This window comes from Chiloscyllium plagiosum, unplaced genomic scaffold (assembly GCF_037043375.1).
Source record: "Chiloscyllium plagiosum isolate Xiang-an unplaced genomic scaffold, Cpla_swu_hap1 HiC_scaffold_38, whole genome shotgun sequence".
Taxonomy (NCBI): Eukaryota; Metazoa; Chordata; class Chondrichthyes; order Orectolobiformes; family Hemiscylliidae; genus Chiloscyllium; species Chiloscyllium plagiosum.
The window spans coordinates 78,521,715-78,534,867 of NW_028270176.1; the positions used below are offsets into that span (position 1 = coordinate 78,521,715).

Genomic DNA, 13,153 nt, shown 5'->3' on the forward strand with positions numbered 1-13,153 from the left:
ATCGTGATGAATTGTGGCGCAGGCTGTTAGGCTCCAATAGCCTCATCCTGTTGGTATCTTCTATGTTTCTACGTTTCTATGATGCAGCCTGTCGCTATAGTAACAGACTGCGGGTCGTGCTTGTTTGTCCAATCTTCTCCTACAGGGTGTTACGGGGATACTATTCAACTTTTCTCTCAACTCAGGGGGCCTTTGCGAAAATGCATCATCCCACTTACTGTATCTATCGCTTCAATGTGCAAAGAATAATAATCTCCGTTAAAACTTACTGCCAAGCAGCAAACAGAATTATATTATTGTTTGTCTTTGTGTTGAAGAAGCTGTACTGGAGCGACACAGTCTCAAGCCCAAGTTCTGGTCCTCAGGAAAGGGGAGGTGAATGGGCCTGAGCTCTTACATTAGGGTGAAGTCACTCTCTCATTGTTTTCAGTCTCGCTCCATATCATCTTCTTTCCTACTCTCCTTATGTTCTCCATAATTATCTTCCTCAAATCCTCTCTCATCTCCTGTTGTCAACGGGAAGTGTAGTGTGTGACCACACGCTTTTGCTGAGTGAAAAGTGTAGAGCGGGTCCACTGCCTGATGCAAGCTGTACAGATTGGCGATTGGTTGACAGGATATTGCTCTGGGAACAATTTGGGGATGGGTTTACAGGCCATTGCTATGGACAACATAACTCCACCGAGACCGGAACTCACCGATTATTTTGGAAGAAAAAAAATCTGAATCAATAATGCTCTTAATCGAGGAAATCTGCCATCGTCACCTGGTATCCTCACATGACCATACATTTACAGAGTTGTTCCTTAACTTTAGTCTTGAAAGGGTTTCGGCTTATTGTTTATTAAATAAACAAGCAAGTGTCGTCCGATATCCAGAAGATCAAGGCGCCTTTGTATGTGTCTAGCCCTGCAAATTCCATTCTTATTTCATAAACTTTCATTCGCTTCGATTCTTCAGGAAGAGCGCACTGGGGTTGTGTCACTTTACTTATTCGCCGTTATACCCTTGCTATTCAGCTATCATTTTGATGAATCTGTGCTGCAATCAAATTCACGCAGTTTCAGCTGGCATGCAGTTTGTTTTAAATCTTGTATCTAGCAAAGAAATTGCGAGTTGACTCTTAATATTAATTAACGACAAAATTCATTTAGTTAACGTAATGAATACAATAATAACAAAATACGCGATAAACTAACAATTTGCCCCATAAATCTAATCAACTGTCCTTTGCTTTAACTGAACTCCAGATAAACGTATACAACCACACTCGACTTTAACCGTGGTTAATGTGGCGATGATCATCTGGTCTTCTCCCAGCAGTCTCAGGAGTGTCTTCTCTTTTCGATGGGTTGGTCTCAAATTACGGCTCCTGAATGTGGTGTTGCAGTTTTCCCTATACTTAGAAGTCTTGGCAACAATTTAGGAGGGCCCTCAATATTTATCACTAAATTGACCAGAGCTCGATCACCCTGAAAAATCGGGCCAAACCAGGTGCTGCGATATCAAGGGAAAAGTGGCTCTTGGGCACTCATTCTTGGAGGTACTGGGTGCACGCAAGTCCTCTCATACTTTCCAAATAAGGGTGTCAGGTGTCCCTGTGCCTGAAAAACAACTCGACTTTTCTGGTTGTCTTGGGAATGGCATTCAGGTTGATACTTCTCAATTGAAATTCAAATATATATTGTACTGTCTGCAGCTTCTGGATCAATTAAATACTGTCTGAATTTTGCATCATGTTTATTAGCACATACACTTTGATGAAGGCTTGCCTCAATTTACCAGCGTGTCTCATTTATTGTGCATTCATCATAAATCCATCATAAATCCGTCATTTCGAGCAGCCTATCTAGCCGCATTCACTCCTGTTGTGCATGAACGCGAAGCTTGATTGATCATATAATCACAAAACCAATCTCGATGCAGTGATTAGGTGAGCAGCCAGGCTCAGGGAAAACGCAACATAAACTGAAATAGATAGACTCTTATAAGTAGCATATTCGAAAAACACACCGAGCTGCATGTCAAGCAAGCAAAATCAAACTATGTCGAAAAGGAACAAAAATATCGTAGAACGGGCTGATGAGGCGAACGTCGTAAACTAAAAATAAATAATAATTTGGCAAAATGAACAAATGCAATAAAAAATCACAAGAGAAATCAAACACACATCGTAAAACTGGAGAATACTTCACATAAAGAATAGGACAGTATATTTTACACAAACAAACAGAAAATAATATTTAGTAGGTTAAACAAATAATTAAACAATTGCAATCGCATTTAATAGGCTCGTGGAGACAGTAAAATCAGTGAGGAATCCAGATTGAGTCTTTCTGATATTTCTATTTCACAATAGGCAGGGTTGACTGTGAAGATAGTGAGAATTGCTTAAATATCTGTATTTTCCACACTGGCATCATTGACCTGCTGAACTATCTTGGCGATAGTTCTATGGACTGTGCCCAGACAGACTTGAATCTGATGGAACTCATCCAGAAGGAGCTGGAGACCAATGGTGTACTTCTTCAGGTAGTCCTCCAGAGTTTGCCGAAATTCCTCACTCACATTGAATTCCACCCTTTCGGTTTTGTGTATATCTATTAGCTGAGTTGGCACTACCCTGACAGGCATGTGTGGCCTCAGACGGAAGTTGCTTTGGTGATCCGACAATATCCCGTCCCATATTGATATGTGTTAAGTGAGCATGAGGCAATATTTCCTTTCCCGCGTTACATGGATGCACAGATTGCAAGCCTCCATGTACGACCCTGTCATGGCAAGTACTGAAGACATGCCAGAGTGCCTATAAGGATACCACGATTACACACGGGGACAACATGCACCATGTAGTGATAGGGGCTCATTGGACTCGGCCAAAGTGGTCTATTTCATACGCTGCAAGCAACGATGCCCTGAGGTGTGGTATATTGTTGGGACTAAGCAAACGTTACAACAAAACATGAATGGGCACCGCAAAACAATCACCAGCAGAAGTATTCCCTCCCAGTTAAGGAAAACTTCAGTGGTCTGAAACATTCGGTCTCGGACATTCCAGTGACCTCTTGCAAGATGGACTTCGGGACAGGGAACAATGCAAAGTGTCCTAGCAGAGGCTGATAGCCAAGTTCGGTGTCCTGGAGGATGGCCTCAACGGGGCCTTGCGTTCATGTCACACTGCAGGTGATCACACTACGTTCTACACTGTCTCTCTCTCACACACACAAATACACTCTTACATGCTCAGACTCTCATGCAGGCCCTCTCTGATTTGCAAGGTTTCTCGCGTATGCACACATGTACACCACCAATACTCTCACCCACTCACGCATCCTCTCACAAACTTATATCACTTCACACTCACACACACATTTTGGCAGGCTTGCACACATACGGACACACACTCTCTCAACTGCACTCACGTGCATACATATGCTGTCGCTAAGTCATTGAGCATTTCCCTTTCTGTCGCTTCTCTGCTCTGGGTTTGACCTTCCAGTCAACTGTCCTTAACTTTCGTCCCAATCATCTATGAGTCTAATGGAGATATAGTCGTTTTAAGTGGGGAAGAGTACAACTATGTCACTTAGGGTTCTGCTAAATTTATCAACATAGTTAACATTTTATGGTAGATGATAGTAGAGAGAATTTTTCCAATTGGGTTAAAATCTAATCTGTTTTATAAACCGGGGGTGGAGTCAGGAGAAGTGGATTGGGTTTTAGGCCGTCCCGAGTTGCATACAAAACGACCTTGCACTCTACGATTTCCAGGGCAACGCTGTCCGAGTTCCAAATCCCTTATCTGAGTAGTATGCGAAGCATCTCATCTCAGGGCACACGTTGATTGAGAATCCGCAGCAATCATATGTAATTTCTGTGCTCAGGTAACAATCGGCTGAGCTTCAATTTGTGTTTTTATATACTTATATCCAAATATATATATATATATATATATATAAGGATTTAAACATAACAGACCATCCTCACATTTGCCTTCATCCATTGCGCCAAACCTTGTTTATCATGGGTATACATCTCTTGGTCTGTTAGATGTTATTTTTTGTTGCTTCCAGGGTTGATGATTATCCCGATGAAGTAGATCTTGACGATGTTATATGTGGTCGTATTTGTCCTCTTGAGAGATCAACTTTGTTTCCGTAGTTGTCCTTATCTATTGTCAGAATAGTTTAGAGTAGGTGTAATGCAAAACACTGACCACCCCACACTTTTTCTGTGCTGCAATGGGAACCCCATTTGGAATGTTAATTCGGGTGGAGAAGCCAATACTTTCCAAATTCGATTTACAGTGACAAATGGCATGATATTGGAGTGATCAGAGAAGATGCAAAGAAGGTGGTCATTATGCTAAAAAAAATGAAAATGAGGTGGTCGTTGTATCCTGGGGACAGAAGCGAGAACAAAAATTATGTACAATGAGCGATGTCAGGAAAACCGAGCAACAGTAATCTGGTCAATCCCATCAGTGCGTATAGGAATATAATTTGGCAGAACTGGCTCTGTAGAGGCATGCGAAATTAAGGAGAATTCAGACCATCAGTATCTCTGACGCCTTGCTTTGGCTGCTGTCAGCACCTGTTTCATCATATTGACTAATGAGTTAAATAGGCACCGAAAAGCGACACGTGACTTTGTCACAAGTCCTCGGTCTCTGGGGGCTTGGCAAAATTATATCCTCAGGGATGGCATAGTGGTTAGCACTGCTGCCTCACAGTACCAAGGACACGGGTTCAATTCCAGCCTCAGGCGACTGTGTGGAGCATGCACATTCTGCCCCTGTCTGCCCCAGTTTCCTTCCAGAATCCAAAGATGTGCTGGTGAGGTGAGTTGGCCATGCTAATCAGCCGTTAGTGTTCAGGGAGATTGAGATTAGGCATATTAGTCAGGGGTCAATAAATGACAACAGGGTTGGGGAATACTTCTGGTTGGTTACTCTTCAGAGGTTCGATGTGGATTTGTTCGGCTGAAGGGCCTGTTTCCTCACTGTTGGGATTCAATGATTCCCGGTTCCCATGTCCATGTTCTCTCATTCCCTCCAGTGAACATGTGCTGAATGACGAATCTTAGCATTTGACAGTCTGGTTCAGTCTGCTTTCCTCTGGTCTGGACGAGACTTTTAGTATTGTCACATATCCACGTGGTGGATACACCGTTTGGTTCTTTGTCTTACAGACTTGGTATCTTTCGATTTCCTTTTTGATCAGTGAATTATTGGAGAGTTCTGTCGTGTCCGAACCGTTGGGAGTGTGTAACTTGTTCGTGATGTCAGCCACAAGAGATGTATGCTCAACTGTTAATTCTGTGTTAAAACGGTGTTCTCCATTAAGTCAGTTGGGAGTCCAGAGTATATGGATTGGCTGCAGTCATTGGTCGCTGTGGTTGCGAGTGTGCCCGCGCATGGTGTCCATATTCCTGTGTATAGTGTCCTTTACACCCGCATCGGTAGTACCATGCTAGCTAAAATGTGTTCACTTGCTGTGCCCCTCTATCTTCCCCCGAGATTGGAAGGTGGAACTGGGTTGCTTTTGTAAGGATACGCCACACTTCCTTTATTCGTCCACACTAGGCCCTGGTTGAACTGTTGGAAAGGATATAATTCCCCTCATTTCTCTGTTCTCCTCTTGTTTAAATGATGGGCTTCTTTCTCCAACACCCAGAACGTTCTCCTCAGAACCCATGTCTCATTTTGGTTTGGATCTGCGGGATCGAATTCCACATATGCATTCCTGCTATCTTCAATGGCATAGGAAAATAAAGACCTGGCTTACTTAGCTTAGTTAGCCTCGAATAACTGATCCCTGTTGAAATGCTGTGGTTCTGTTCGCCGAGCTGGAAGTTTTTGTTGCAAACGTTTCTTCCCCTGTCTAGGTGACAGCCTCAGTGCTTGGGAGCCTCCTGTGAAGCGCTTCTGTGGTGCTTCCTCCGGCATTTATAGTGGCCTGACCCTGCCGCTTCCGGTTGTCAGTTTCATCTGTCCGCTGTAGTGGCCGGTATATTGGGTCCAGGACTATGTGTTTGTTGATGGAGTTTGTGGATGAGTGCCAAGCTTCTAGGAATTCCCTGGCTCTTCTTTGTTTCGCTTGCCCTATAATGGTAGTGTTGTCCCAGTCAAATTCATGTTGCTGTTGAAATCTTCTGAGACTCGGGTAAAGTGCACCCATAAGCGACAGGCAAAGGCAGTCTGGTGATTCCGTTTTTTTTTTGCCAACGCATGTTTAACCCCTCTATGATTTCGACTTTGTTGTAGCCAATTGCCCCTCTTTTTCATTTTTCCCTCTCCCTTTCTTTATCTTCTAACCCCATTTTGCTCAGATTTAATTTAACATTTTGTAACTTTACTGCACTTGCGTGTTTCTCGTCCCACCGAAGTGTTTGACTAATTACCTGAGACATTCAGCTTTCCTTTTGTCCCTGGGTCAATCCAAATCCAACCTCCTTTCCAATTCTAAGTGCATCGCCTCCTTCTGTACTTATAAACTTCCTTATCAAACTTGACAATTGTCTTCAAACGCCAGAACGTCTTATGTAATTTTAAGGGCCATTTCTCTCACTTTTAATTGAACCAAACACAAGCACCGGAAATTAAACAAATTGCCTCATCCACGTGTTATTGAAAGATTGAGGGCACTCATCGGCATGTCTTCAAATCTACTGGGTTATATTACTCAAATCTGCTCAACTGCGTCTAAATTTCAGACTGTTTGTTTCTGAACCTGTCCAAATCACCGACCTAGCCTCTCTCCATTCCCACCATTGGTTACCTATGTTGCAGACCCAGATACAATGTAAATGCTGAAAACAGACCTTGTCCAGAGTGGGATAACCGTACCCTGAGGGATCCCTTAATGATTGCAGCATGCAACAACAAAAAGACGAGAGCATCATCTGCAGAACCTTCACTGAATTTCTAGTCACAAAAGTAAGTCAAATTGGTGTATCCCTGGTTAACCCACTCAGTGCCTCCTTCTCGTCAGTTAATGTTCCTGCCGGATTGAACATTGCATCTCTGCACAGGCTCAGTGACCTTAAATATAAAGAGTACAATTCTCCATTGAGGTCGTTGACAATATACCTGCACAATTTTCTGTACATCAGTCATGATCATAGCAATACCACTGTTGCCGTCCAAGATGAATGGTGTTGCTGTGGAAGCGATGGCTCATCAGGATGATGTCTCGGGTATCAATCAACTGAAACAGATAATTACCCAGGCCTCGGAATTGAATCCCACTACGGCTGATTTTGTAATTTGAATTCGTTATGTAACTGGAATTAAGAATTAATGACTCTCTCTTCTATTGTCAGAAAACACATCTCGAGCATTAATGTCCTTATGGAAAGTAACCAGACACCTTCACCTCGTATGGCCTGGATGTGACTCCTGACCCTCGAAATATATCAGTGACTCTGAACTGCCTTTCGAGATGGGCCGCGACTCAGTTATATTAATCACTATAAGATCAACAGGAGATCGATCCAGACAGACATAGGAACCGGCGATTTACAGCGCGTGGACTGCAATGGTTCAAGGCTGCAGCTCAGGAATACCTTCACAAGAGCATCTCGAAACGGGCAATAAATGCTCACCCAGCCAGGGAGATTCACGACCATCACTCAATAAAAGAAGACGACCATACGAAGGGAGTAGGAAATGAGGGACATAAATCAGTTTAAACAGGTATTTGGAATAAATAACAACATGATAGTGATATGGGAAATTGAAGAAAAAGAAACGAAATTGGTCACACATGCTATTTCCATCCTAGCTGATACTCCACACAGCTCTGTTTGCTTCTGGGTTTTTTTTTCTCAGTCTGTGTTACTCCATATAATCAACTCACACCTTCTGCACTTTCAAACAAGCATCCCTGTCACCACAATCAATCGCACGATTTTCCAGCTGCTGTCCGTTCCGATATATGGTCTGTGGTTTGGAAATGGTAACTTTGGTCTTCTCTCGTCTGAACCTGCTAATCCTCTCAATGTTCCAAGCACTTTCTCTTTCTGTTTCTCAGATCTCTTTCTGATCTTCCAGATCTCTAGCAACGTTCTTCGTTTGATTTGACTTTTTCTTTTAAAACTACATAGGATGTCAGCATCATTGGCATTGGCAGCATTTGTTGACCATCAGAAATTGCCCTTGGCTGTGACCTTTCCACAAGGCAATATAAAGCCAAACACATTGTGGTGCGTCTGATCTCTCTTAACCCAGACCACGTAACACTGTTAAAACTCATTATCAAAGGACATCAGCGAAACAGACAGTTTTTTTTTGACAAAATGATGTTGGTATTATGGCTGCTATTAGTGAAATGTATTTGCATACAATACTTATCATTTGAATTTAAGTTCTGTCATTAGTTGTAGGAGCATTTCAAAGCTTGTAGTTAATATAATAGTCTGTGCCTCTGAATTACGCACCCTGGGACATTATTACTGTGAAACGTTGTCCCTCTCATAAAGTTATTTGAGAGACAAGAACAAGATTGTGGTCAAAATATTTGTAATTGGACAAGTGGCCAGTTGAGCCCTGTAACCATAAAGTCTGAATTTTACCAATGGGTTTTTTAGCAGTGCTTTTGCTAAATAGTTTATTTAGCAAAAGCACTGACATGGAGGTGGAGATTGGGGATTTCTGGAGCTGTTATGAACGCGCTTGGTGATGAGAGAATAATGCAACATAATTAAGTTTATGGCAAAAAGCTCCCTCGAGGTTGCAAACAGGCTTGTTCTCCGTCTCTTGTGAGAGCAAGGTGGGAATTCCTGTATAAGGAATGGAATTTGTCATTGAAACTGAAGACAATAGTTTCTGTCATTGCCAAATGTGGATAAAGTACATAGGAATGATGTTCAATTGGTATTAGCAATCAATAAATCAACAGAGATAGCGAGACTTACCAGAAACACCGACAACAGCGAGAATGGGATTGCAAACCGTATGAATATTCATCAGTACCCCACATATCTTGCAATGGAATGTTCCCCTGCAAAAATAGTGAAGACTTCAGAATAAACTCCTGTCTATTGTTGTAACATTCCAGTCTAATGCTCTCAGATTCTGGTGCATTTTTCGAACATTCCAAGCTATTGTTCTCAGATTCTGATCCATTGTAGGAACATTCCAGTCGAAAGCTCTCAGATTATAAATGTTCCTCCCTCTCTCTCTGCAGCTGCTGTTCCCTGTTATTATCCGAGGTGATACAGCTGCTTCTACAATGAAATAATGCATTCGAATAAGCCCCTTACGAATAGCAGATGGAAACCCTCCAATGAGACAATTAGAATCCATGAAGATTAGCATCAATCACTGGTGCTGAACAAACAGTTCCAGTTAACACCTTACACGACTGCACTTTCAACTTACAATAATAACTGGACTGGATTGGATGTTGATGTGGCTATTTGGGCTTATCTCGCATCACGAATTGCTTTAATGATGTCATTGGTGAGGGAACGCAATGGTTGTCACTTTTCATCGCCTAGACAATTCTACTGTGGTGTACATGTGCAATACTGCAGCTGCCTGCACCACTGCGCCTCCCCCACATAAATGTACACAATTAGAAGATCTTCACTGGGCATGGTTGCCCTGATCATTCACAGGAAATGTAGTTTTCGCTAGAAGTTCTTCACACTTTGTATCTTCAACACGCAATGTTTCTAAGGTCATTGTAGTTTATTTGCTTTAAGCAGTAACATGTACATGTCTTGACTTCAATCCAAAGCCAAACGTGGCATATAGAATGATCGTGTTCATTAAAACCCATGGCTTAATGAATCAGGGACAGAATGAATATGGCATTGAGTCGGAGACGGAAAGGAATGGGGCAAGTGGCTGTGGAAACAGGAGAGGAGTACCGTCATATTTCCCAGACACCATCACTCTTTCCAAAAGATGGAATGAGATGTAATCCACGCAAGGAAACAGTTGACATTTCGGAGCTGGAATGTTGAACGACAATGTGAACAGAGAAGCAAATTTTCAAATGGGATGTGGAGAATTATATTTTACACGTACTGGTTAATCACAGAGTAAACAAGCTGATAATTTTCTTCATATCTGCACAGGATAGTCAGAATTAAAAGCAGGGGCAGACGGCAAAATGTTTTGGGTACAGGGAATGTTCAGGACAACATCAGTAGAGATATACTTCAGTCCAAGCTGGCACAGAGACGATGGGCTGAGTGAGCTTTATCTTTAGTGTAATGATTCCGTGATATGCAAGACAGGTTTTAAGATCCTGAAGACGTGAACATAATCGGTGAAGACTACAGATTGTGCCATCATCATCATCATCATCATCATCACCATCATCATCATCATCATCATCATCATTATCATCAACATTATCATCATCAACAACAATCATCCATTGCTTTTGTTTCGTGAAGTGCAACTGCCTCTAAAATGTCTATTCAGATACAAATTTCCAGAGATTCATACATTTCGTGGGATATTCGCAAAAATGTTTTTTTGGGGATATAAAGAAGCAACAGACTCTGGTGTTTTACAAATGTCATCGGCACAACAGCTCTAATGCGAACAGGGATGGATCATATTCTCCAAATCAAGTCAAGCTCAACATCTAGACCTATCAAGAACAGAGGAAATGGAAGTCTGTGTCCGAAACGGAAAATGGTGCAGCAGTATTTGAAGGCAGATTCAGAATTAACGTATCGAATCTGATATGAGCCTGTTCTGAAAAAAAGCCAAATTGGTCTAAAAAAATTGCTGTTTCCCTCTGCTCTGATTTTTCCCAGATCTGATATGTTTCTGCAGCACTTCCTTTTTTGAATCTATTGAACTTGGGCAATTTGTCTGATCTGAACTGGAATACTGAAGCTGACCTTTTATTTGACTCTCACGTATTTGGTTATGGATAATAAATGAAAAATTACAAACAACCTGCATTTGACACGTCCCTAAATATCAATGATGTGTTGCATTGTGATAACTCGCCACGAAAATGTTGAACTCAGTGACACTTACATCGCATGATCAATCGTCTGTTAGATTGAAACTGATGGGAATCTTTACCTCAAAGTCATGTTATGTTCCTGATGTCGCAGGGCTCATAAGTATCCAGCAATATCTTACCTTTCTGATACATTACAGCAAACTGCAAAAACGTCAATATATTGTTAATTGTAGCAGGAGGTTTACGGGGTTTTTGTCAGTACTGGCCTGGGTTGGATTTATTTGTCATCCCCAACAGTTCTGGAGAAGGTTGCAGAGAGCTGCCTTCTTTAACCATTTGTCTCCCAGTGGCGCAGGCATTCGCAAAGCTGATTTGGAGTGGATTCCAACAGTTTTAACAAACAAAGAATTACTCTCTCGTCAGGATGGCAAGTTACTTGGAATACAACATGCAGGGACTGGTTTTCCCATTGCTCAGCCGAGGATATTACCAAACTCAGGATTGTCTCCAAATCCTATTGATCACAGTTTTGTTCAGGATCTTTGGTGCCACGCTCCGTCAAGATCTCCTTTGATGGCAAGATAATTTACTGAGATATCACTTCAAACATTCGGGAAAAAATACTGCAGATGATGGAGTCTGTACTGAAAGCCACCAGTGCTGAAGAAGACAGCGGGTCAGACAGCATTCAGTTCTCTTTTGAATCCACATTCCTAACTCTCCCAGGCAGGGCATTCCAAATTCTGACAACGCCCTGAATAAAGTAGTTTCTCCTCATCTCACTTTTAGTTTTTTCACTGAAAATCTTACATTACAATTTCTAAATACTTTTTTCGGAATATTCTTCTTTTTATACCCTGCAATTCTTTTCATACTGTGAGCACCTCAATATTTTCACATCTTTTTCTTCCTGGAGCAGAAAACACTAAGCCTGTTGATCGCATTAACCTTTAATTTCTGAACTGCTGCTTGTAAAGCACAACCGCTGGCTGTTCATACTCCCCCTTAAAAATGCCCTCAGCACTATCAGAGACATCCTTGACCCAGGTATCAGTGACACATCTTCTGAAGAATTATTTATTGTGCTATTGCAACACGAGGTGCTGAGTTTGCTGAGCGTTTGCACCAACTTCTCGCTTGTCCCCAATGATTATTGCTTATTGATCAATATCTATGCAACAGAGACTTGGAAAATTCTGAATTTAATCATGTAGTGGGTGGTTTGTCTACGGCATGAGCTGTCAGAGGAAGTGGTGGAGGCTGGTACCATAACAACGTTTAAAAGACATCTGGATTGGTGTGTGGATAAGAGCGTTTCAGAAGACATAGGCCAAATATTGGCAAATGGCACGAGGTTAATTTACGATAACTGGTCAGCATGGACGTGTTGGACAGAAGGTTTCTGTTTCTGTGCTGTACATCTCTATGGTTATTTTCAAACACTCCATGAACATCATCTAGTTCACTTCACCAGTTCAAGAACTGGAAAGATATTCACAGCATTTCGACGTCTGACCACTTGGAAAATACCGTATAAATTCATAGCCTTATCAGAATATCATTACATTCTGTAACTGCAACAATTCTTTGTATTTATTCCAATTCGGTCTGCACACATATATATATATAAACACACACACACACACACACACACACACACACACACACACACACACACGCACGCACGCACACACACACACACACACACACACACACACACACCACAGAACTTCACGAAAGAATGTAAGTAACTTTATCAATAATTAGAATGCTAACTGGAATGAAGGACTTATATGAATGAGAGGTGAGAGAAGCGTGTTCAGAACGGAGTGATGGAAGAGGATGAACAGTCAGAGGTCGTGGTACATATTGGTACCAATGATATAGGCAGAAACAGCTCTACAGAAGAGTCATTTAGTCTCGAGGAGTTAGCTTCCTCTGCCTCCATGAATGCTGTCTGACCCGCTATGTTCTTCAGGATTTGTTGTTTACAGCCACCTCAAATAATGCTGGTACATCAGTGTAAACAATAAACGTTGACAGGCCGATGACGGCAGAGGCCATTCGAGACTTGGTGCTCGGAAACGATCCGGGGCAGGAATCAGATCTTGCAGTGGGAGAGCATTTTGGTGATAGTGATCACAACTGCCTCACATTCTATATAGTTATGGAGAAGGAGAGGATTTGGTAAAATTGGAGAATATTTAATTGGGGAA

The 13,153-nt window shown here is 41.9% G+C and overlaps 1 pseudogene; it reads left to right on the forward strand.

The window, feature by feature from the left end:
* The first annotated feature begins 200 nt into the window (after positions 1 to 200).
* The window catches only part of LOC148139653 (putative G protein-coupled receptor 139), a 49,145-nt pseudogene continuing 36,192 nt past the window's right edge, over positions 201 to 13,153 (forward strand).